This window comes from Taudactylus pleione, unplaced genomic scaffold (assembly GCF_031769625.1).
Source record: "Taudactylus pleione unplaced genomic scaffold, aTauple2 ptg001880l, whole genome shotgun sequence".
NCBI classification, from domain to species: domain Eukaryota; kingdom Metazoa; phylum Chordata; class Amphibia; order Anura; family Myobatrachidae; genus Taudactylus; species Taudactylus pleione.
In genome coordinates, this window is record NW_028286277.1 from 1045635 (window position 1) to 1072171 (window position 26537).

The window sequence follows — 26537 nt, forward strand, 5'->3', positions numbered from 1 at the left end:
GCGGGACCAGGAGCAGGAGCGGGTGTCAGGTAAGTGTTTTTTTTTTTTTATATATATATATATTATGTGTGTCTACTGCGGGGGGTCTGGCACTATAAGGAGGAGACTACTACTACTGGGGGCACTACAAGGGGGGGACTACTACTACTGGGGGCACTACAAGGGGGGGGCTACTACTACTGAGGGCACTACAAGGGGGGACTACTACTGGGGGCACTACAAGGGGGGGGACTACTACTACTGGGGGGACTACTACTAGGGGCACTACAAGGGGACTACTACTAGGGGCATTGCATAGGGGGGAGGGGACTACTACTAGGGGCACTACATAGGGGGGAGGGGACAACCACTGGGGGCACTGCATCAAGGGACCACTGCTGGGGGCTCTATATAAAGGGCAATAGTGGGGGTACTGCATAGGGGGAAGACTACAACTGGGGCCACTATTTAAGGGGCACTGCATAAGGGTTACCACTACTGGGGGCACTATATAAGGGGCACTGCATAGGGGGGATCACTACTGGGGCACTACTCGAGGCCTGCATAAGGGTGTCCTCTCCTGGGGGGGGGGTGCCGTAGCACGCCCGTTCTTTCGGGCACCCTGGCTACACGCTACTCCTCTGCCAGGGCCGCCTGCATGCATTTGCCCCCCAGGCTAAAAGTTGCCAGCCAGCCCCTGCATACACCCATCAAATCAGTCTAATGTTTGCAAAATAAAATTTTGTTTGCAGAAAGTTAGACCATTTTTGTGTCGAACTTTTGACCCTGTCGACCTTTTTACATATCTAACTTTAGTGTATCTGACATTTGTCCCTGTCTAACTACAGTATTCACTGTCTAACATGAGGTGTCTATCTAGACATTGTCTAACTAATTACTGTCTATCTATAGTCGGGAACCCGCTGAGCCGCGGTTCTGATCTTCCCGCACTTTGGAATTCAAATTTTTTAAATCAGAATTTCAGGTTTTGGATTGCAAAAATTTCATGATTTTAGCTGTTTTTAAAAACTTTTTGCAATTAAAAAAAAAACGCCCCAGATCTAAAACCAAAACACTTAGGGGTAGTTTTGCAAAACCAGAGTCAAAACACTAAGGGCCCAATTCAGACCCGCTCATTAGATGCGTACGCTCGCTCCCAGCGTATGCAAATTTGGCTAAGTGACGGCACGGCAGGCGATCACACGGCAAGGTATAAGCACGCCTACTATGTCTTGGTGTGCGATCACCCTGCGTATGCAGATGCCCACCAGCCTGTCTTAAGATGCCCACTAGCACACATCATCTCCAGGAAGTGTATGCAAGCATCGGTACATCGGGTACCATCGGAAGCGAACGCAGAGCTTGAGGTTGACTATCAAGCAAGCAATGCGATCACTTCAGTGTATAATTCAACCTGGTGACGTGTACTATGATGCTGTTAATTATGCACGCCTCTGAAACAGCGTTAAGATGTTCAGGCATGCCTGCGTTCACACTTCCACTCCCCTGTTTCTAGTGGCCAGCCCCTGTCACAACCCACAAACGGCTTGACCTGTCACTCATTCAGCTGGGCTGTCTATGCTGGACGAGCGTATGCTTCGCAATCGTTCGGACTAGTACGCGCACTGTGACACATACGCATGTGCACATTGCAAAACATCACCAACTACGAGCGAACGCTTGCTTGCGAACGGGTCTGAATCGGGCCCTAAGATGAATCCAGATCCAAAACCAAAGTACGGGGGTCAGCGCACATCTATAAAAAATACTTTGCGTTACGCCGCTTTGCTGCAGAAGGGTACATTTCTCCTCCTTTACAGCTCGCCAGGCTCCTCAGACAATGCTAGGCCCAGGTCATTAGTAAAATGCTCAGCGCCCCTACCCAGGGTAATAAGGGGACCCAGATTTTTCTCCAACTCATTGGTGCAAGTAGGACCTTAGCAAAAGGTAAAGACAACTTACAAACCTGCGGATTACCGTGAATTCCAATACACTTAGGGAGATGTTCCTACAGGATGCAATCGGGAAACCGGCTGACGTGATCCCGACAGCCAGCTCTATATCAGCGTGAGTCAAATGACAGGCATCTATATCTAGACGCCTGTCATTTTCCCGACGCCGGGAGACAGGCGCCCGGCATCCCGATCGTAGTAATGCCGGGCGCCGCGAGCGGACAGCCGCAGGGGGGAGGGTTAGGTTTAGGGCAAACCGGGGGAGACTTAGGGTTAGGCACCCCCCGGGAGGGTTAGGGTTAGGCTAGGGGGAGGGAGGGTTAGGGTTTGGCACCCCCGGGGGGGACTAGGGTTAGGCACCCCCCGAGGGACATAGGTTTAGGCAGGGCGGAAGGGGGGGGTTAGGGATAGGCACCTAGAGAGGGGATTAGGGTTAGGCACTTGGGGGGGAGGTTAGGGTTAGGCACCCCTAAGGATGGTTAGGGGGGTTAGGTTAGGTTAGTTTTTACTTACCTCAGGACGTTCTTGATTTCCAGCGCTGTCGGGCTGCCACTGCCGGGAATCGAACCGCCGGCCATGCGGAATCGGTATTTCATACCGATTCCGTTCCTACTGTTTGTTACAGTTTGCTTGATTATAACGTTTGTTGGGTATATTATTAATGCTCCACAATGCATAATGAAGAGTAATGGGTGTTCCGACACAGATAATGCGAGCCAGAACCTTATTGACCATCATTGGATTTCTTACTGTACGTATCATTTCCTGTTACATGTTATGGAGCGTGACCATGTCTCTTCTCTGTGAATAAATAAATAAACCGATAGTTGCACAAAATCAAGAACTCTTCATTTACCTTGATGAAGAACTAAGCAAGGCAGCTAAGGACGGCATATTGGGCTCAGTAATATATGTATATTAATTATGTATACTACACAGCATGTGCTGTAAATGCACAAATACAGAACACTTAAGAACAGCTTGATGGATTTTGTTTTTTCACAACCCAAGAAGCAATGAGGACGAGCCAGACTGGGTCACGCTAACTCTGGTCCACGTGTCGTACCACACTAGGCAAATATATCGAAGCTAGATGTGAAGGGACTGAGTAATACACACAGTGGCTTGCGAAAGTATTCAACCCTCTAAAAAGTCACAACACACTTGCGCAAACTGTGGCTTTTCAGACTTGTAATTAATTTTTTGTCTACAGATTTAAAAAAATTAAAATGTCTGCTTGTATAAGTATTCAACCCCTGCCGGCCAGTACTTGGTAGAACCACCATTTGCAGCTTTTGGCTACTAGGAATGCACACTGTTTGGGAGTGGATTTGCCTAATCTTCCTTGCAGATTTGCCCCAGGTTGGTCAGGTTGGTCAGGTTGGTCGGGTGTGTGCTGCAATTTTCAAATAGTGCCACAGATTCTCCATGGGTTGAGAACTGGACATTGACTCAGTCATTGCAGAATAATCACCTATTTTGTTGTTCAACCACGGCTTATCTTGGTAAGAGTTCCATTTTTTTGTTTTGCATCACAGAGCAGGAGCCCACTGGATCACCGGTCACCGTAGGAATCACAGCCAGTGGCAGCACTAAGAATCACAAAGGAGGAAAACAATTTGGTGGGCCAGAAGGTTCACAAGTCTGCGCCGTTCCTGGGTGGTGCACCATCACAGGTGCCAGCCCTTAGGCCACTCAGTACTTGGCTGGTTGCTCTAATAATTACTGACTTTAGGGTAATAGGAAAGTTTGTTCTATAGACTGTGAGCTGTGATTGTGACAGCGAGGGGAGGGGGGCAATTCTAATGTCCCATGTATCACAATGATTGACAGCTTCACCCCATCTGCTCCGTCCCCCATTGACCCTGAAAATAAACCCAGTACTAGGCTGGACAATGGTATACTGCCCTGCCCAGCACATAGAACCAGAGGTGGTTGAGTAGAAACCTTAGCATTAGGCTTGGAGCAATTGCCCTGTGCCATCCCGCCATAGCCCCCAGGGTACCATATTTATATTTTCTTTCCTCTTAACTATACCACCCCTATAAAAGTCATGTCATCGCTACCACAAATCAGCAGCATTCAGGGGAACAGCATAATCCCGGTTATCTGCAAACAGTACATAGAGATGACTGATTATTCAGTGGTCAGCAAAATGCATGAAGGCAGAAGAGACCCAGAGGTGAGAGACTGTCACACTAATGTATTACACTTACATTACAGACATTACAGAAGTGTATGCAGGAGTCTGTCTATCTATCTATCTATCTATCTATCTATCTATCTATCATAACCTGCTTGAGTTTGAGGGTCAGGGATTCCCCTCTGAATTTGAGTTAAATCTGGAAACATGACTGATTTTTTTATTTTTTTTTTGGGGGGGGGGTTATGTATTATGATTACAGGCTGCATGTGCTGTAGTGAAGGGCACAGAAGTGACAAGGCTGGGATGAATGTTTATCTCAGCCTGACAAAGCATTAACATTCTGTGTTACCATTCTGTATTACCATTCTATATTACCAGTCTATATTACCATTCTGCATTGCCATTCTGCATTACCAGTCTGTATTCCATTCTGCATTACCAGTCTGTATTACCAGTCTGTATTACCAGTCTGCATTACCATTCTGTATTACCCGTCTGCATTATCATTCTGTATTACCAGTCTGTATTACCATTCTGCATTACCAGTCTGTATTACCAGTCTATTTTACCAGTCTATTTTACCAGTCTATATTACCAGTCTATATTACCAGTCTGTATTACCAGTCTGTATTACCAGTCTGCATTACCAGTCTGCATTACCAGTCTGCATTACCATTCTGGATTTCCAGTCTGTATTACCAGTCTGTATTACCAGTCAGTATTACCATTCTGTATTACCCTTCTGTATTACCCTTCTGTATTACCCTTCTGTATTACCCTTCTGTATTACCATTCTGTATTACCAGTCTGTATTACCAGTCTGTATTACCAGTCTGCATTACCATTCTGCATTACCATTCTGTATGTCCAGTCTGCATTACCAGTCTGTATTACCATTCTGCATTACCAGTCTGTATTACCAGTCTGTATTACTATTCTGTATTACCAGTCTGCATTACCAGTCTGCATTACCATTCTGTATTACCATTCTGTATTTCCAGTCTGCATTACCATTCTGCATTACCATTCTGTATTTCCAGTCTGCATTACCATTCTGCATTACCATTCTGTATTACCATTCTGTATTACCAGTCTGCATTACCATTCTGTATTACCATTCTGTATTTCCAGCAGCACGCAGTGTTATTATAGCCCTATCACAATTTGGGATCACCATCTCGAACTGTGTGTACCATACGGCGTACAGTGTATATTGGTTGATATTATGGGGACATAAATTATAGTAATACAATGGAACATGTTAAATCCAGAGGATATAGGGAAATAAACCATTTATTGCATTGTGTTTCTGTCTCACCATCTCGGTAGAGATGATCTGTCACAGATAAGAACCAGACACAGATTTATCTATGCTAATATATGAGAGAAGAATTAATAAAGTGCAGCCTTATTGTGTAACCTTGTAATAATCTGGCACTGAGCCTTTAGTTCTTGATATCTGGCTGACTTTGCTGAGAGTTACTATGCAAACCGTGCAAGCGGACAACAGTAATTTTGTTTGCTATTTACAAAGCAGACATGTTTGCTCTGTGTATACTGAATCAGCTTGAGGTTTGCCATCGCCGATGCGGAGAGAGCAATGAAAAATGTAGAGGTCAAAATTAAAAACAAACACAATAATATTTGGAAATCAACTCGGTGATTGTTGCATGCAGATGAGCGATCGCATCTCGGCGTAAGATTGTGAAAGTTTTCAATGTAAAAGTGAAAGACTTCTGCATCCACTCAGCTCTGTGGTGCACACCGGCCACTGGGTGCTGAGGGCCCCTACTGCACACCAGCACCTATTTTTAGTACTTACCTCTTTTTGGACTGTGGCATGAAGGGATCACCAGAGAATGCATTGGTAGGGCCACAAGATTAAGGGATGTGTCCAGCCACCATTAGAGAGGACTTGCAATGAACAGTCCCCTTCATAAAAAGGGGGTGGGGGCGTGTTAGGATCACCCACTTTGATTGGCAGGAGGAATAATCTTGGTGCAGTTTCCATAGGATGATCCTGCTCCACCAAGTTACTGGCTCCTAGGGGAATAGGCGGGTCCTCAGGCATTGGGACCCACTGGGAATGTTCCCTGTAGACCTGTGCGCCAGTCCAACCCTGTCTCCAAAGCATCCTGCTGCCGCTTGCAATGTCACTCTGCTCCAGTACCATATTTACCAAGATAATCCCGGATTATTGCTCATGTGCAACAGATTCTGGCCCAGGCCCTAACTAGACTTAAAACACACCTGCATCCTCTTATAGGCTATTAAAGATCAGGTTTTCAGTAAAAATTTCTTATCATGTTCAATACTTAAAGAACTGTGTTGGCCTGGTCCCTCTGGCCTACCCATAGGTGTATTTATAATGGATGCAAGGGGGCCCTGCACCCAGGAGCATATCTATAATGGGTGCAGGGTGTGCTCACCCTGCACCCATATTATTCAAAACTTACCTCTCCGAGGTCCCACACCGGGTGTCAGCGCTGTACAAAAAGCTGGGAAAATGGCTACCGCAGCCATTTTTCCAGCGTTTTGCACATGCAAATTATACTTGGGGCACATTCTAGCGCCCAGAGTCTACTAATGCTCCGGTGGCCGGCCAGCCGTGTCAGTCAGCTGCCGGCCGCCGAGAAGAGAGGAGGAGACCCCAGATGGGGAATGCACATGGCCCCCTCCTCTTTCTAGACGCCCCTGTCTGCACCGTACACCTTGCACCCAAAGTATACTTACCTGAGTCCCTCCTCTTCCACGGTGCCCTCTTCCCAGTGAGATCTTCAGGAAGATGGCGCTGCGCAGTGAAAGTAAAAACTAAGGTGCCGTGTGACGCTGCGTCCTACTCAGAATCAGGCTTACAGGGTCATACCAAAAGTACGGTTGTCCCCATACTATTGGGCAGATTCAATTATCCGCACAGCGGCAGCTCTGCCCGGAGTTACTCATTTGCTGCCCGCTACCCCACGCGTTAAGTCCCAAGCATGGGCATTACTACCACAGGTGCAAGGGGTGCAGCTGCTATGGAGCCCAGAGCTGAGGGGGACCCATCTTCCTTGTAAAAGTTACATGTCGTATATATATTTCTCACCATTGGGTTATACATAGGGGCCCTTACAGACTTTTGCTATGGGGCCTTCAAATACCTAGTTATGCCCCTGGATGCACTTAGCACAGATTTTTCCTTGCAGCCTTTGGAACACTCTCTGAAGCTTACCGCGTGGGGTTATTGCAAAGTTCCGGGCACTCTAACCAGGAGCTTTGAGTTACCGTGCAATAGCTTACCACACATGGAAATTGACATATAATTGAATAGCTCCAGGTGTTAAACCCGGGAGCTGCATCCATGTGGCTAATTGCATCTGCCCCATGTGTTGTCTGCATTCCAGAGCTTGCTGGGTATACAGTGCAAAGTAGGGGTGAGCGGGTTCGGATTTCTGAAATCCGAACCCCCCCGAGCCCCCCCGATCCGAGGCAGATCCGAGTCAGGCTCGACTTTTCCCGCCTGACTCGGATCTGTAATCGAGGCAAAACGTCATCATCCCGCCTTCCGAGTCTCGCGGGTTTTGGATCCTATATAAGGTACCCGCGTCGGCGCCATTTTCTCACTCGGTTGTGGACAGTGAAGAGGGAGGGTGGGAGTTAGGGCTGGCTGGGCTGTGTAGTATAGTGTAGTGCAGAGTAGTGTTGTGCTGTGCTGTGCTGCTGTTGTCCACTACTTCAAAGTCCATAGGGGCTGGCTGTGTTGTGCTGTGCTGCTGTTGTTAATAGGGGCTGTGTCCACTACTTCAAAGTCCATAGGGGCTGGCTGGACTGTGTTGTGCAGTCAGTTCTCCATAGGGGCTGTGTCCACTCCAAAGTCCTGTGCAGTGTCCCAGTCCTAAAGGGGTGCTTTAGTGTTGTCCAGGGGGTGCTCTGTCCATCAGGGGTGCTCCCCCCAAGTGCTAAAAAAATAATATTTTTTTTGTGTTTGTGAATTGTGTGCGCAGTAGCCGCACGTGCATCAACAAAGTAGTGCCAAGCGTGCGCCTGTGTCATAAGTAAAGGACCGGCTGGCTTGACAGTTAAAGGGTGCTGTAACCCCCAAAGTACACTCCAGTCCAAACCAAAAAAAAAAATATTTTCTGTGTTTGTGAATTGTGTGCGCAGTAGCCGCACGTGCATCAACAAAGTAGTGCCAAGCGTGCGCCTATGTCATAAGTAAAGGGCCGGCTGGCTTGACCATTAAAGGGTGCTGTAACCCCCAAAATACACTCCAAACCAAAAAAATATATATTTTCTGTGTTTGTGAATTGTGTGCGCAGTAGCCGCACGTGCATCAACAAAGGAGCAGCGCCAAGCGTGCGCCTGTGTCCCATAAGTAAAGAGCCGGCTGGCTCATTTCTTAAGGCTGGTGTAACCCACAAAGTGCACTACTCTCCAGCAAAAATAAAAAAATATTTTCTGTGTTTAGCTGCACGTATATATCAAATTGATATAACATAAATGGAGGACCAAACTTTCTCCGATAAAAATAAAATAGAGAAAGAGCAAGAACCACTTCCTCCTAGTGCTGAAGCCACTGCCACTAGTCATGACATAGACGATAACATGCCATCAACGTCGTCTGCCAAGGCCGATGCCCAATGTCATAATAGAGGGCACATACAATCCCATATGACAAAGTTCAGGAAAATGACCTTGAAAAAAACATTTAAATCAGCTGAAGAGAAACGTAAACTTGCCAATATGCCATTTACGACACGGAGTGGCAAGGAACGGCTAAGGTCAATCCCTAGTATGTTCATGACTAGTGGTTCAGCTTCACATGACGATGGAAGCTCTCCTCCCACTAAAAAAATCAAAAGAGTTAAGCTGGCAAAAGCACAGCGAAGAACTGTGCTTTCTAAGAAGATATCACAAATCCCCAAGGAGAGTCCAAGTGTGGTGGTGGTTGCGATGCCTGACCTTCCCAGCCCTGGACGGGAAGAGGTGGCTCTTTCCACCATTTGCACACCCCCTGCAAGTGCTGAAAGGAGCACCCACAGTCCACTTGCTGATATGCAAATTGACGATGTCACTGTTGAAGTACAACAGGATGAGGATACTGGTGTAACTGGCGCTGAGGAGGAAGTTGGCGAGGAGGATTCTGATGGTGATGTGGTTTGTTTAAATCAGGCTCCGGGGGAGACAGTTGTTGTCCGTGGGATGAAAAAGCCCATCACGGTCATGCCTGGGCAGAAGACCAAACATTCCACCTCTTTGGTCTGGCAATATTTCTATCCAAATCCGGACAACAACTGTCTTGCCATATGTACCTTATGTAAAGGTGGAATAAGTAGGGGTAGGGACGTTAACCACCTAGGAACATCCTCCCTTATACGGCACCTGCAGTGCGTTCATAATAAGTTACTGTCAAGTTCAGAAACTTTGGCTAAGACCGTAAGCAATCCAGGGACACCTAAATCCCGTTGTCCTGTTGTATCCAAGCGCCTGCAAACCACACCGTCAACTCCCTCCTCGTCAATTTCCTCCTTAGTCAGGATCGGAAGTAGTCCTGCAGGCCATGTCACTGGCATGACTGACTCTCCTATCCGGGATTCCTCCGGAGGATCCTGCATTGCTACGCCTACTGCTGCCGCTGCTGCCGCTGCTGCTGCTGGGAGTCGTTCATCATCCCAGAGAGGAAGTAGGAACACCACTACTTTTACTAAACAATTGACCCTCCAACAGTCCTTAGCGAGGAGGATGAAGTACGACAGCAGTCATCCTGAAGCAAAACGTATAACTGAGGCCTTGACTGCTATGTTGGTGTTAGACGTGCGTCCGGTATCCGCCATTAGTGCAGTGGGATTTAGACAATTGATGGAGGTAGTGTGTCCCCGGTTCCAAATCCCGTCTAGATTCCACTTCACTAGGCAGGCGATACAGAGACTGTACAGAAACGTCAGAAAAAGTGTCCTCAGTGTCCTGAAAAATGCCGTTGTACCCAATGTCCACTTAACCACGGACATGTGGACAAGTGGAACAGGGCAGACTAAGGACTATATGACTGTGACAGCCCACTGGGTAGATGTATCACCTTACGCAGCAACAGCAGCAGCGTCACCAGTCGCAGCATCTCAGAAACGCCAGCTCGTTCCAAGGCAGGCTACGTTGTGTATCACCGGTTTCAGTAAGAGGCACACCGCCGACAACCTCTTAGAGAAACTGAGGGAAATCATCGCCCAGTGGCTTACCCCACTTAGACTCTCCTGGGGATTTGTGATATCTGACAACGCCACCAATATTGTGTGGGCATTACATCTGGGCAAATTCCTGCACGTCCCATGTTTTGCTCACACAATAAACTTGGTGGTGCAGAATTTTCTGAAAAGCGACTGGGGCGTGCAGGAGACGCTTTGGGTGGCCCGAAAAATTTCTGGCCACTTTCGCCATTCAGCGACTGCGTGCCGAAGACTGGAGCGCCAGCAAACACTCTTGAACCTGCTCCGCCATTACCTGAAGCAAGAGGTTGTGACGCGGTGGAACTCAACCCTCTATATGCTTCAGAGGATGGAGGAGCAGCAAAAGGCCATTCAAGCCTATACATCCACCTATGACATAGGCAAAGGAGGGGGTATGCACCTGACTCAAGCGCAGTGGAGAATGATTTCCGTGTTGTGCAAGGTTCTCCAGCCCTTCGAACTTGCCACACGTGAAGTCAGTTCAGACACTGCCTGCTTGAGTCAGGTCATTCCCCTCATCAGGCTTTTGCAGAAGCAGCTGGAGAAAGTGAAGGAGGAGCTAAGACGGAGCGATTCCGCTCGGCATGTGGGACTTGTGGATGAAGCCCTTCATTCGCTTTGCCAGGATTCCAGGGTGGTCAATCTGTTGAAATCAGACCATTACATTTTGGCCACCGTGCTCGATCCTAGGTTTAAAGCCTATGTGGTGTCTCTCTTTCCGGCCGACACAAGCCTGCAGAGGTGCAAAGACCTGCTGGTGAACACACTGTCAGCTGAAGCGGAACGTGACACGTCAACAGCTCCTTCTTCATTTTCTCCCGCAACTGGGGCTGCCAGGAAAAAACTTAGGTATCCTAAGCAACCCGCTGGCGGTGATGCAGGGCAGGCAGGACCAAGTTTGGACATCTGGTCCGGACTGAAGGACCTGGCATCAATTTCTGACATGTCTACTGTCACTGCATATGATACTATCAACATTGACAGAATGGTGGAGGATTACATCGGTGACAGCATCCAAGTAGGCATGTCAGACAGTCCATACCTGTACTGGCAGGAAAAAGAGGCAATTTGGAGGCCCCTGTACAAACTGGCTCTATTTTACCTGAGTTGCCCCCCCCTCCAGTGTGTACTCCGAAAGAGTGTTTAGTGCAGCCGGGAACCTTGTCAGCGAAAGGTGTAGGAGGTTGCTTCCACAGAATGTGGAGAAGATGATGTTCATCAAAATGAATTATCAGCTCTTCCAGGGAGACCAGCCTCCAGAACGTACAGAGGGACCTGTGGTGGTGGATTCTAGTGGGGACGAGTTAATACTTTGTGAGGATGAGGATGTACACACTGAAGAGGGTGAGGATGAGGAGGATGAGGATGACATCTTGCCTCCGTAGAGCCAGTTTGTGCAGAGACAGATTAATTGCCAGCTTGTTTTGTGGGGGCCCAAACGAACCAATCATTTCAGCCACAGTCGTGTGGCAGACCCTGGCGCTGAAATGATTGGTTTGTTAAAGTGTGCATGTCCTGTTTATACAACATAAGGGTGGGTGGGAGGGCCCATGGACAATTCCATCTTGCACCTCTTTTTTTTTTCTTTGCATTATGTACAGTTTGGGGCCTAGTTTTTCAAACTGCCATCCTGTCTGCCACTGCAGTATCACGCCTAGATGGGTCACGTGTTTGTGCCGCCCACTCGTGTCGCTTAGCATAGTCATCCAGCTACCTCAGTGCAACCTTTTGGACATAAAAACACTATTGTGAGGTGTGAGGTGTTCAGAATAGACTGGAAATGAGTGGAAATTAAGGTTATTGAGGTTAATAATAGCATAGGGGCAGAAAAACCTACAAATTCTGTGATTTTAGCTGTTTTTATGCTTTTTTTCAAAAAAATACAGATCCAAAACACAAAACCCAGAACCCAAAACACGGAAGGGTGGTTTTGGCAAAACCAATCCAGATCCAAAACACATCCACATCAGATGTATAAACCTTGTTTCATATTGTGTTGTGTTTGCAGTTTTGTACCAGTTTGAGTGGCGACTCACATTACTGTTTATAACTTTTAGCGGCTCGGATTGGCTCATCCATTTTTAAATTGTGCTACATACAGTATGGTCATGCAGGAATATACTTGGCTTAAATACTCTGTGCAACTGTTAAAATTCTAATATCATGATTGATAGCCGTTTTCACTATCTGTTAAGGAATTAAGCTGCCCTACTTACTTTTCAAATTGTGCTATACCTACAGTACTATAACATTCCTCTCCGTACCTTTTAGTAGATAAGCCCCAGCAATGCTGTGTAGTCCACCACGAACCAGCATTTTTCTCCTGTTCCCTTCTCTCCCATGTTCTTAGCTTCCGACTGCTACAAGCTGCAGAACTTTCATACAAGATTCTGGCCACCATGAATCGATCTGAATTGGTCACAGCATACAGTATGTGGAAATGTATACACCCACCACGTGGATAATGAATGAGGTCTGTAAATATTATTGTATAATATGCGTGCTAGCCACTATCAGCGGAGAGCGATGGGCAGTATGGGTACTACTGACAATAAACTAAGTTGCAATTTAATTTGTAATGTCCCAACCTAAACTGTACTGTGTTGTGTAGGATGAAGTTCTAGAGTTCCTTAAAGGTGATTTGCACCCTCTGATAACTTAAAGTATACAGGATCGTGCATTATCTATTGCAATTTGACTAAAGGCATTTTTTTTTGCTTTGTATTCTTTTGTAACTTTTAAGTGGCATATTATTATTATTATTATAATAATAATAATAATAATAATAATAATAATAATAAATAAAAATAATTATTATTAGTAGTAGTAGAGAAGTATTACTATTATTATCATCAATATAAAAATAATAAAAATAATAATAATTAATTATTATTATTATTAATTATTATTATTATTTTCTTATTATCCCAATATTTTCAAATATGAGCTATAGATATAACCAACATAAGCATGAGGTAAAAAAAAAGGTAACTGTCTATGTGGTATTAAAATCTAGACGAGTGAACATCTGGAATTAAGGGGAACAGATGTGGTAATTCTAAATTTGATCAAAGCAGTTTTTCCTCCAAGCTGGGGAAAATATCACTATACAGCTGTAGCCTAGACATTAAGCGGCAGTTGGGCTGCCTCAATAACGCCATCCAAATATGCCAATGTGTTAAACTCTGTCATGTCACAGAAATGGAGTGTAAAAAAAAAAAAAAAAAGGACATGTATGATGAATAGCATGGTTGGAGTACTGGTAAGCATTACTGCCTCACATTTCCTGACCAAGGCACTTTCAGTGTGGAGTTTTTATGTTCTCCTCGTGGTTGTATGGGTGTCCTCCAGGTGCTCCGGTTTCCTCTCACAATTCAAAAAAAACATACTGGGGATGGGATGTACTATCGCTGGCAGGTACCTAGAAATGCACAGAGGACAGCTCACCCGTTAAGGGCTGTCATTTTCAGTACAGGGACTTCCAGAAGTGCCTCTAGCATCCTTTCTCGCATGTGCAGAATGAAGCGTACGCCGCGGGGGTGCTGGGCTTTTGGATCCCTATCAGTGGGATAATGATAGGCCTATCATTAGACCCCTGCTGGGATTAGACAGTCGGGAAGCCAGCAGTCGGCATTTCGACCGTCGGCTTCCTGACTGCATCCCCCTCTAGTGTATGTACATGTGATAGGGAATTTAGATTGCAAGCTCCACTGGTGCAGGGACTGATGTGACTGACTAAAATAATCTCTGCACAGCGCTGCAGAATATGTGTGTGCTTTATAAAGAACTGTTAATAATAAATAAATTAAATAATCAGGGTATTCAGGCCACAACAAAATTCATCAAAGAACACTTAATTCTGCTTTAGGGAAGGGCAGGATTCTGGGCCTCATACAGAGGCGGACGGAGGATGCAAGCGGTCGCTCAGAAACGGGGCGGCCGCTTGCATCCTGACCGCCCGCCTCTGTTTCGGTCTTTAGGCTGTGGGTTTACACCCACAGCTCTAACGACCGCTCGGGTGATGGTCGCGATGGTCAGAGACCATCGCGACCATCGGGGCTTACGACGAGACTCTAGGGTAGGGTCTCACTTGTCGTAAGCCCTGGAGAGCTTCTGGCTCTGTCACTAGTGATGTCAGTGGGGCCTCCCCCAAACGGTAGGCGTTCCCAAGGGAACGCCCCCGTTTGGGCTGCCACCCCCCCGGCCCGCCTTCCAAATGGGGCGAGCTGTCAATCAACATCGACAGCTTGCCCCCTTTGGAAAGAGACCCGCTACGACCGGCGCTGTCAGTCGTAGCGGGTCTCACGCATGCGCACGAAGGAGCCGGCTCCCTCGTGCGCATGCGCACTTGACAAACATCGTAGATCGTACGGCCGTCTCTGAATGAAGGCCTCTGTCTCCAAATGCAGGGTGAGTCCAGCATTCCATATTTTGCATCATTTGCTCTTCTCTAATGGCAAACAATCAGCAATATACTTCGATCTGTCTAATACACATTGAACCAATAACTAATTTTTTTTGACTGGTTAATACAATGTATTATTGCACGTTACATTGTTGCACAAATTTAATAAAACACCACGAAACATTGTACAAAGGGCAGGTGTGATAGAGAACTGACAGAGGTGGGAGGCAGAGCAGCTTCTTCTGTCAGTATTTACTTTATAAAATAACAGCCTTGATCTCCCAATGATGTTACTGGGTATTAGTTTAGGTCAATTGAAGGATTAACCTTTTCTGTTGCACTGAAGACTTCCAGTCTATACGGCTGTAATTCCTCCAGTCGTCCTAGTTGTGAGATTTCAGTTAACTTCAAAAATAGCCCCTTAGTTTCCGTAGTGCGTTAGAATGTGTTTTATTTGTTTGTTTAGCGCCACAAAATATTTTTTTTTGCACAGAAATGCAAATGAAAGACCGTCCAGATCCACTGAAATCCGACCGGCTTTACAAAGAGAAATGCCATTTTTATGCGGACCACTGAACATACTGTACGCTTGCAGAAAAATACCGCATTTGCAAAGCGTCTCCCTATTTTCTCAGTTATTTCATTTGTTGGATTATTTATTTTGAGTAACAAAACCCTTTGGGTCTCATACGTAGATGGGAGTAAAATGTTGCCTACCTTTACTGTCTCCTCCCCGGGAGAAGCCCTGGGAGGAGAGGCAGGTGGGTGGCGACAGGGCCTGATGAATTGTGTCATTAAGCCCCGCCCCTCATGATAAAATGCCCGCAATTACCTTAAAAATAATGGCTGAGTTGCAGACTTGTATGGTTCTCGAGGTGCGACCACCCCTATGTGTGCACCTAAATATCCCCTCTCTGCGCACCAGTTCCGCGTGACCCAGCCACGCTGAGTGCGTTTGTCACTCAACATGTGCATCTTATTTGCACATATAAAACAACTGGATAAAACTACTTTGCTAGTGCACAGTGGGTCTGATTCAGAGCTGAACGCTATGACCAGAGCGCTCGCTCTGAATCAGGGCCCTCCTACCTTTTTTTGGAGCGTCCTCATAGACGCTCGCATAGCTGTGGGTTACCACCCACAGCTATAGCGAGCGTCCATGATGATGGTCGCGATAGTCTTGACGATCGCGACCATCGGGCTTGCGAAGGAGACCCTGCGGTAGGGTCTCGCTGCCGCAAGCCCTGGAGTGATTTTGGCTCTATCAGAGCCAAAATCACTCCCACTGACATCAGTAGTGATGTCAGTGGGGCCGGCTTGAGACGGTAGGCGTTCCCATGGGAACGCCTCCGTCTGGCAGGCACGCGCCCGGCACACCCACCAAAGGGGGCATGCTGTCAATCAACATCGACAGCACGCCCCCTTTGGTGCGAGACCCAGAGCGATGGTGAGCCCATCGCTCGCCGGGTCTCGCGCATGCGCACGACGGAGCTCCCTCCGTCGTGCGCATGCGCAGTGGGGAACATCGACCCGTTTGCGAGCGTCCTGCCGCTCGCGAGTGGGTCTGAATGACCCCCAGTGATCAATGTGATGTGCAGCGTTTGTACATCTGTGTGTAAATGAGTTTGAATCTGTGTAAAAAGGGCTCTGATGCAGCAGCCACAGCTTTTCCCGATGCCAAGGTTCCGTTGTACATCATCTGAGACTTTGTACGTGTGTAATACCAATTCCTGCATGGTTAGAGTCGCAGCCCAGCAACTCTCAAACACACATCTGTATGTGACAACACCCCATTACCGCCCAGTTTTGTCTCATCAGTGGTATGTACCAGGGACGTGCAGTCAGGCCAGGCAGGGGAGGCAGAGCCTCCCCTGTCATCCTCCCCTATCATACTCCCTGTCATGCTCCAGAGTTTTGATATAAAAACTGTGTTTTTATACATGTGTGCCTCCCCAGCCATTGACCTCACCGCACATCACTGGCAAGTACGGAATAGATGTGATGCATATTTACGACGCATCACCCCGCGCACAGCTTAGGAGCACGTGCAATGTAAACACACACCGGATACCCTCTGAATTTGGGCTTATTTCAGCTCTGCATTCAGCCTCAATCCCTGAAAAATTGAAGTCATGCAACATGACTTCCCAGTAACCAAATGGTCGTAGTATACATGTGCTGAGTGCTTGGGATTTTTGGAATGTTAACACAACAACCTCCATTGTGTAGAGATAGTTGTTCTGCAATTGTTGATATTCCTTTAGTAAGGGATTGTGTAGTCATGTGCCACAGTACGTATTGTATGGTTGTGACTGGACAATCGATGGATGTGACACAGCAACTATGGTAAAAAATTAAACTCCTAGACATATACTAGCAAACCCCTATATTACTGTCCGGACCAAAGATATTTGCTAGAAGAATAATAATTAAAAAAAAAAACAAGGAAAAGCATCAGAAATAATAGAGACCCTTCATCAATGATGGTGATAATATACTAGAAATAGATTTTATATCTCAGTATAATTACCAGCAGCCCATGCGGATCAGCACTGCCCTGTAATAAGGGGCCCTATTATTCTCTCAATGACCAGAAACGCCTGTTATTCCAGCCTCTGCCAACGTGCTGCTTTGTTACACACTACAACAGTCAGTCGTGGTTAATGGAAGCGTAGGGAGCAGTGATCTCACACTTCCAGTTATTTATCGCAGCTAACGGAATTAAAGGACCCTCCAATGCGCGTTCACTTCTTCCAAATGGATTTTTATGTGGGTGGAATTTTTTTTTTTTTTTATTGTTCACCATTGAAGATGTTCTTACCACTGACACAGCAGGGTCCCTTAGAATGTAAGCTCTCACAAGCAGGTCCCTCTCTTCTTTTGTTTCTCTAAGTAACCACATATTCTCATTACTCAATTGTGCATGCCAAATAAATAATCTTTCAAGTTTATGTGTTGTGTGTCATGTTACCCGGCCTTCAATATAAGATTCCACTCCGCGTATCCAGGGGCGTATCTATAATGGGTGCAGGGGGGCCCCGCACTGCACACCCTGCACCTGTAATCTTACTTACCTCTCCAGAGTCCCAGGTCGGTGCGGGCACCCAGCGCTGTAAAACGACTGGAAAATGGCGGCAGTGACCATTTTCCCATCATTTGCGCATGCGCAGTACAGGGAAAATGGCCGTCGTGGCCTTTTTCCCGGTGACCTGTGCATACACTATAGACTCTGGGCACACTCTAGTGCCCAGAGTCTATAAATCCGGCACTGGCCGCGCACAGCTCAGTGCGCTGCCAACCGTCGGGCAGAGAGGAGGGGGCCCGTGTCGGAGACTGCACACGGGCCCCCTCCTCTCTAGGAACTACCCCTGCGCGTATGTGTATTCAAAATAATTTGTGCACATGTGGTAATAAATTTCTCATAAAAAGTGGTATATTTATTTAACACAAGCAAAAATAAACAAAAAAATAAACATAAAAGTAGACAATGCTAAACTTAATGTAGGAGGGAACCTGTGGGTTCAAATATATTCCAATATTCAAGTGAGGTTAGACCAGCCAAAAGTCCATATGAATTGTGGAGGAGGTAAGTGCGCTCAATAAGTAATAATAAATATGATGACAGAGTTAAAGTGTACACACATGCATGCGTACAAAATAAAATAAAAAATAGTATCACTCTCTTGTAATATGACCAACATAGGGTCTATGTACTAAGCCTTACAGATAAAGTGGACAGAGATAAAGTTGAAAACCAATCAGCTTCTAACTTTCATTTTTCAAACAGACTGTAAAGTGACAGTTAGGAGCTGATACATCTCCTCCCAGCTGACGAATAAAGTCTCCAAGCATCCTCTGCAATAAAACTGTGAAAATAAAAGTGTTAGGTTAAATTTTTTTATGACATTTCCTGACAAAAAAAAAAAAACACTAAACGCCCTATTGATATCATACTGACAGCCGCGACATCTGTAATCACACATTTAAGTTACCTGCGAAACGCTCTGCCTGCAAAGCCCACAAATGGGAGCACTTCCTTCGCAATGAACTATGAATGCTCTTCCTACCTCCCTCCTGGTCCGCACGTGCGCAGACTTAGCAAGACGAGAGAAGATTTTCCAGCTGGTGAAATCCTGGTCTGCGCTGAGGACCGGGGCAAAAGTGAGTCTACGCCAGGACATTGCTTTTCTGTGAGAGTTGTCCCAGCGTAATTATAGTACTAATAAACACATATTTAGCTGCTTGTTTTGACAATTATTATTTCATATACAGATGTGTCCTCGTACACCTCAATAAGCCATACGGCGCGAGACACCTGGCGAGAGTGAGCTGCCAGGTCCCGTGCGACTTTGTGACCGACCAGCATTTTTTACCATTTTAGTCGCAATGCGATGAGGATGCGCCACGAGACTGCACTGATTAATTTGATATGAGACAATTGTATATCTGTACGTGACTGTGGGCCAGATTCAGACCCGCTCGCTAGGATATGTTCGCACGCAGCCAGCTGATAGTTGCAATCTGCGCATGCGAACAGATCACAAGTGCGCATGCGCAAACCAGTATGAGCGATCGGAATGCGTACGCTTGCTGCGCATAGACAGCCCAGCTGAATGAGTGAAAGGAGAAGCCGTTTGTGGGTGATGACAGGGGCTGGACGTCAACAACAGGGGGATTGGAAGTGCGAACGCAGGCGTGCCTGAGCGTCTTAATGCCGTTTCAGAGGCGTGCATAATTAAGAGGCAGCATCACAGTACACATCACTTGGCTGAATTATATACTGAACCACTCGCAGGGAATGGGTATGATATACCACCGGTCGCATGGCCGGCGGTTCGATTCCCGTCAGCGGCAGCCCGACAGGAGCAGAGTGCGACGCAGCAGAAGCCCGACAGCGCTGGAAATCCCGATCGTGGATAGGTAAGTATCCACTAACCTAACCCCCCTAACCCTCCTTAGGGGTGCCTAACCGTAACTTCCCCCCAAAGTGCCTAACCCTAACCACCCCCTTCCCCGCTGCCTAAACCCAAGTCCCCCAGGGGGGTGCCAAAACCTTAAGTCCCCCCCGGGGGTGCCTAACCCTAACCCTCCCTCCCCCTAGCCTAACCCTAACCCTCCCGGGGGGGTGCCTAACCCTTAGTCCCCCCCAGAAGCCCTAAACCTAACCCCCCGCGGATGTCCGCTCGCAGCACCCGGCATCACTACGATCGTGATGCTGGGCACCGGTCTCCCGGTGTCGGGGAAATGCGGTCATCTACATCTAGATGCCCGGCATTTCACCCTTGCCGGGATAAGACAGTCGGGAAGCCGGCTGCCGGTATATAGGCAGTCGGCTTCCCGATTGCTTCACACTCGCAGTGCTTGTGTTAGGTTATGGTCAGCTACAAGCGCTGCGTATGCATCCGATGGTACTCGATGTTACCGGTGGTTGCATACACTTCCTGGAGATGACGTGCGCAAGTGGGCATCTTAAGACAGGCTGGTGGGCGTCTGCATACACAGAGCGATCGCACGCCAAGACATAGTGGGCGTGCTAATGCCTTGCCGTGCGATCGCCAGCCTTATCAAATTTGCATATGCATCTAGCGAGCGGGTCTGAATCAGGACCTGTGTACGAATCACACGGGGAACTTAACATGGTAAAAAGCCGTGGCCGCTGCATTACGGTATTTAAACATATTCAGACTCAGTCGCACGCAGATATTCAAGTGTCACATCTCAAATGAATCCATGCAGTCTCATGTTGCATCTTACCGATGTCGCATTGTGATTAAGACATTTTCGGGCAAAAAAAAAATAGCTGCAAAAAAGAAGCTCAGTGTTAGCAGAGTCGCACGGGACCGGATGTACTGACGGCAGCAATAGTGTATGGGGCACATCTGTACAGTCATTTAGGTCTCAGGATCTGTAGCTGGAACAACAACTTCTTCCTTTCTGCTTTTTGTAATGTCCTGAAAGCCTGATTAAGAATTGGACCCTATTTGCAGCCACTCGCTAGCTAAAAGGGGACGGATATGCAAAACATGCGCTCGCTCTTTGCGGTATGAGGACGCCTCTATGTCTTAGCGATGGCCGCTAAATGCGCTCGCTAGTATTTAAAGACGTCCCTTTGCCACTCGCAACACAAGTCATCTCAGGTATTTATTAGATTAATCGGTAACATCGAGAGCCATCTGAACTGCTCGCAGCGCTTGAGGTAGACCTTACTTCCCACAATCACTGCGAGCAGTTCAGGGTAAATACAACCAAATGACGTGTGCAATGACGCTACTTTGTTAATTATGCACAACCATTAAACGCCGTTCTGACGGTCAGACATGCCTACGTTCACACATCCACATCCCCGTTCACAAGCCCCTTCCCATGTCACCACCCACAAACGGCGCTATCACTCAAAGAATCATCCTGTCTGTGTACTACGAGCGGACGATTTCTCATCGCATATGCTACTTTGCGCACGTGCACTGCGACTTATACGCATGCGTAGTTGAGCGACCATCGCTCAGAGCGTGAGAGCGGATCTGTATCAGGTCCTGAGTTCTAAGCTGCAACGTTATTCGGGTGTAATTTAGAAATCCTCCTTATGTCCCTTGGCGGAAACAAAAAACCTAAGTCTCCCGGGCCCCAAGATTTGGGCTGCTGGGCTTGCTTTACAGAGCACTATTTTATGTATTGATTCTTATTCTTATACACAGTATACCACGCTAATACTGCAGGTACAGCGGTTGCGGTAACACGCTGTCCCTGCGATGTCGCAGAATGCATTGTTTTCGGGATTCCGAAAAAAATCCCTTCTGTTTGTTCCTCTGCACATGCTCAGTCATACTCTCCGGAATAGTCTCCGTCCCCGTTTGCCGTGACCGCCGACGGGGTACTGTAAGTACATCTCCAGCCTGTCCGAACTGATTGACATGTGTATATAGGCTTTATCCTAGCCTGTATATTTATGTGCTTTTATATGTAACATTTATTTAAATGTTAAATATAAAAGCACATAAATATACATGTATACAGGCTAGTATAAAGCCTTTATATATACACATGTCAATCAAATTCGGCAGGTTTAACAGGCTCTAAAGTGACTTACCTGTCGCCGATCACCGGGAAGCAGGGACGGAGACTGGGCGGGCTTACAAGATGCTGCAGGGACTTATGGGAAAATTTCCCTCTGTCCCTGCAGTTTTCGGGATATTTAAGTATTTTCTTCGTATAACACCATTCTGAAATGTTGTTATATACAGTAAATATTTAATCGAATGATTTAACGCTTTTTGCTTTGCTGAATAGCAGAAAGCATTAAAGCACTGTAGAGATCTATGGCTGATCCCTACAGTGCGGTATTCAGCGAGCAGGGAATCAATGGTGAAGATAATTGCGTTATCTTCTTCATTATCCCATTGCTGAATAGGAGAGTTACATAAAAAATACGGAAGTCATAGTTTCCGTATTTTTTATGTAAAAAAATCAATGCTGAATACACCTCCCTCTATACATATACTGGTACTGAAACGTCGATGATTGATAAGCAAACATGATTGAAACATTTGTTATGCCGCAATGCCTGTACTAAAATGCCACAGCAATAATGTTTTTTTTTATGAACATGGATAATGAAGTATGTCTTATTCTATGGCTATTACATTAATCTTTTTGATATCATATACATTGGTGAACGTGGTGAGTGCTCCTTTTTTGAAATTCGTAGTTAACATACAGTGGAGGTGAGTTTACACTGTATGGCTGTGGAAGCACCCCTGAACTGTATTTATATTGATCGTGAGCGCAACTGCCGAAAGATTATATATATTATGGATTTGGTATGAAATACTGGCGGCTCATTTTATATATATGTATATATAAAATGAGCCGCCAGTATTTCATACCAAATCCATAATAAATATATATATATATATATATATATATATATATATATATATATATAGATATAGATATTGTGACACAGTTGGGATAGGGGTCCCTCTCCTGGGGTAGATGGACTCCCTCTTTACACACGTAGAAACAGGATACAAGTCTGTGGCTCTCGTACAAACTGTTCGGCATCGGTCTTTATTATTGTGCCAAATGAATATAAACATAAACAAAACATAAGTCCTAGCCTGGCTGGGCACTAGCTACAAAGCAGATTCCCTCTCTATAATAATGGTAGGGCCTATTGCCCTCACCATCAAGAAAACATGTGCACAGTACTTACAAGGATTATCAGCAAGTATTTCTGACCAGGCTAGTCTGCCTGCTTTCCCAGGTGTGAGACACTCAGCCAGAAACAAACCCATCTTATATTAGCCATTACCAGCTGCAAGCCCTAATGAGCCTGTTACCAGGTTGAAAGGCCCAAAACCTGGGGTGGCCTGTGGATGGAGCCCTCCCTCTCCTCACATCCACAGCCCCAGAACCCAAACCGGCTTTTCCAAAAGCCGATACTCTGGTTTGCTTACAAAACAGACTTCTCCTGGGGTTTTTTAGAACACATAGGCCAAAAACCTAGGACAAATGTACCTGCCATTGACCACTTTACTAGTGCTTCTATCACAATATATATATATATATACACACACAGTATATATGATGATTCACAAGCTGTAGATTACTAAGATGTTGAATACATCGTCATAGCTGGAAATATAATACCCTGTGAGCATTATCGCGATTCCGGCGAGTCTGCCCGACGTTTAAAAACAGCAATAATTTCAAAGAGAAAACCAGGTTGGTCTGGCCTTTTCATTCATTGCCTCTTTAAAACTCACCAGAATTGCAAAGATGCCGGCATTCCGCAGGATGTTACACGTTTCCCCATAAAATACCTATTTTTGATTTCAAGGGTTATTTTTTTAATTTATTTATTTATTTATTTTTTTATTTTATTTTTTGGTCCAGGAATGTAGTGTAGTGCAGTCTGACAGCTCAGAGTGGAAGCCAAGTCATTAGGGCAGGCTAGAATGCTCTTTCCTGGCTTACATGTGGCAGCATTAGTGATGCGTGGGCCGGAGTACAACATGCAGCAGGATCTCACACAAATCGAATTCCGAGTCAGAACATAACATTGTGCAGAGAGGCGAGGAGCGAAGAGTTCCTGTCATGCGAAGTTCCGCATTTGCTTCGCAGAAGGTCCCGTGGAAAAGTTTTAAAAACTTTGCTCCTCTCCAGGTTGTAAGAAACTAGCCCAGCGGGGGCTGTAGTGCTGCTGTTTGTTACCCGAGGTTTATGGGTACCGCTGTTTCTCTTCCTTACCACATGCTCCACAAGTTACATTTGAGATACGTTTGAGATCTCAGTGACGTTCCTGTTGTAAGTATGAGAGATATGCGCTGACCCAGGTGTTTCGGTTTTGGATCTGGAATTATCTTCGTGTTTTTGTTTTGCAAAACCACCCTCAAGTGTTCTGGTTTTGGATCTGGATTATTTATACATTTTTTAAAAAATTATAAACGCTTTAAAATCAGTTCAAATCATGTAATTTTTGCAATCCAAATCCCGAAATTCAGATTTATGATCAGAATTCCGAAGCCCCGGGAGGATCAGAACCGCGTCTCGGATTTATCTGTATCCCCAGGGTTCTTCAACCTTGAAGGCAGTGTGGGCCACATTAAAAAATTCAATGAAGCCTAGGGCCACTAAGCTATACTGCAGTATTTAGACTCTGCCCCCTCCTCACACAATTATGACCAATAACTGCCCCCTACTACAATTTTAATTATGTCCCATAACTGCCCCCCTCAGTAGTGCTCCATATACAGTGCCCCCTGTAGTGGTCCTCCTTATGCAGGCACCCAGTAGTGATTCCCCCTTATGCAGTGCCCCATATACAGTGCCCTTTATGCAGGCCCTCAGTAGTGGTCCTCCCTATTCAGTGCCCCCTAGTGTGTAGTGGTCCTCCCTATTCCGTGCCCCCAGTAGTGGTCCCCCCCTATTCAGTACCCCCAGTAGTGCCCTTTTATAGTGCCCCCAGTAGTAGTCCTCCTCCAATGCAGTGCTCCCAGTAGTGGTCCCCCTATACAGTGCCCCCAGTAGTGATCCCCCCCAGTAGTGCCCCCAGTAGTGGTTCCCCCTAATGCAGTGCCCCCAGTAGTGGTCTCCCCAATGCAGTTCCCCCAGAAGTGCCCTTTATATAGTGCCCCCAGTAGTAGTCCCCCCTATGAAGTGCCCCCAGTAGTGGTCCCCCCTGATGCAGTGCCCCCAGTTGTGGTCCGCCCCCAGTAGTGGTCCCCCGATGCAGTGCCCCTGGTAGTGGTCCCCCCAGCAATACAGACAAAGACACACACGTAAAAAAAAGAAAAAAAAAAACACCTGACTCCCCGCTCCGGCTCCTGCCACCGTCCACTCCTTCGTCCTCCCTGGCCTCCCCGCATTGCATTATGGGAGAGACGTCATGATGTCTCTCCCATCACCCACTGTGGGAGCCGGAAGATGGAGCTCATGAGTGAGCTCCAGGCCGGCGCCTGCAGTGGTGCAATGGCCAATGAGAGTCTGTCTGACTCACATTAGCTGGCTGCCAAAACAAACACACAGCTGCCGCCGTCGCTGGCGATGTGCTTGTTTCTGTGTGTAGTGCAGACTGCACTCACTGCGGTCTGCACTACAGTAACCATCGGCGGGCCACGGGTTGAAGACCCCTGCCTTGGGAGATTAGATCCGCGACTGGGATTTTTGCGGATTTCCAAAATCCAGGTGGATTCGGATTTCCACTTTAGTTATTTCCATCAAACCAAAATAAGTGAAAAATGTATTATAACAAGTTATTCTGTTGGTGACTTTTGTGCAAACAAAACCAGGAGCTCTGATAGAGTGGGGGCGCGGGTACAAATTATCCAGGTATGAGCCGATGTAGGGGCCATGTGTTTGCGCCACCGCAATGCGCATCACGTACACCAGCACAGCGCATAGCTGAGCCCCCTCCAGTGGCCGTGCCCCAACAGCGTCTGGACTCGCCCCATGTCTCATCGGCAGGGGCGTATCTACCCACTGGCCAGGATGGCACTCGCCAGGGGCGCCGTCCGAGGGGGGGGCGCCATCCGGTGGTGCCACCCGTGGACAAGGGGTAGATGATTAGGGCCCTTTCTGCTCCCCCCCACCACTCAGCCCCCGCAGCCCACACAGATACTTACCGTGTGGCTGCGACAGGCTCCTCGGCGGCTGCCAGTGGTACGAGCAAATGATTCATAAAGTATTTTTTTACACAAGGCGCGCATGACGTCATGACGTCACGTGCGCCACATTGCTGCTCTTACTGAGGAGCCTGCCGCAGCCTCACGTCACCGGGAAGATACAGTGGCACAGTGGGAGCCAGCCAGAGAGGGAGCCAGCGTGGTGATGAGGTAAGTACTGGGCGCGGGGGGGCACTGCATAACGGGCACTACTTTAAGGGGCCATGTGTATGTGTGTGTATATAGAGAGGGAGAGATATATTTGGAAACACCCCCCTAAAAATCCAGCGTTTGCCCCTGCCTGGGGAGAGGGAAGGGGGGTGGCTGGGGACACAGAAGGGGGGGTGGCAGGGGACACAGAAGGGGGATGGCTGGGGACACAGAAGGGGGATGGCTGGGGAGAGAAGGGGGGTGGCAGGGGACACAGAAGGGGGTTGGCAGGGGAGACAGAAGGGGGGTGGCTGGGGAGACAGAAGGGGGGTGGCAGGGGACATAGAAGGGGGGTGGCTGGGGAGACAGAAGGGGGTGGCAGGGGACACAGAAGGGGGATGGCAGGGGACACAGAAGGGGGGTGGCTGGGGAGACAGAAGGGGGTGGCAGGGGACACAGAAGGGGGATGGCAGGGGACACAGAAGGGGGGTGGCAGGGGAGACAGAAAGGGGGTGGCTGGGGAGACAGAAGGGGGATGGCTGG

The 26537-nt window shown here is 47.2% G+C and overlaps 2 long non-coding RNA genes across 2 annotated transcripts in view; one reads left to right on the forward strand and one right to left on the reverse strand.

Annotated features, from left to right (window-relative positions):
* LOC148436237 (uncharacterized) overlaps positions 1-22938 on the reverse strand; it is a 56068-nt gene extending 33130 nt beyond the window's left edge. Inside the window, exon 1 of the long non-coding RNA XR_015876489.1 lies at positions 22895-22938. This is a non-coding gene — a long non-coding RNA (uncharacterized LOC148436237). The remainder of the gene's footprint in view (positions 1-22894) is intronic.
* LOC148436236 (uncharacterized) overlaps positions 1-26537 on the forward strand; it is a 590534-nt gene that overhangs the window by 103068 nt on the left and 460929 nt on the right. The gene's annotated exons all lie outside the window — the stretch shown is intronic.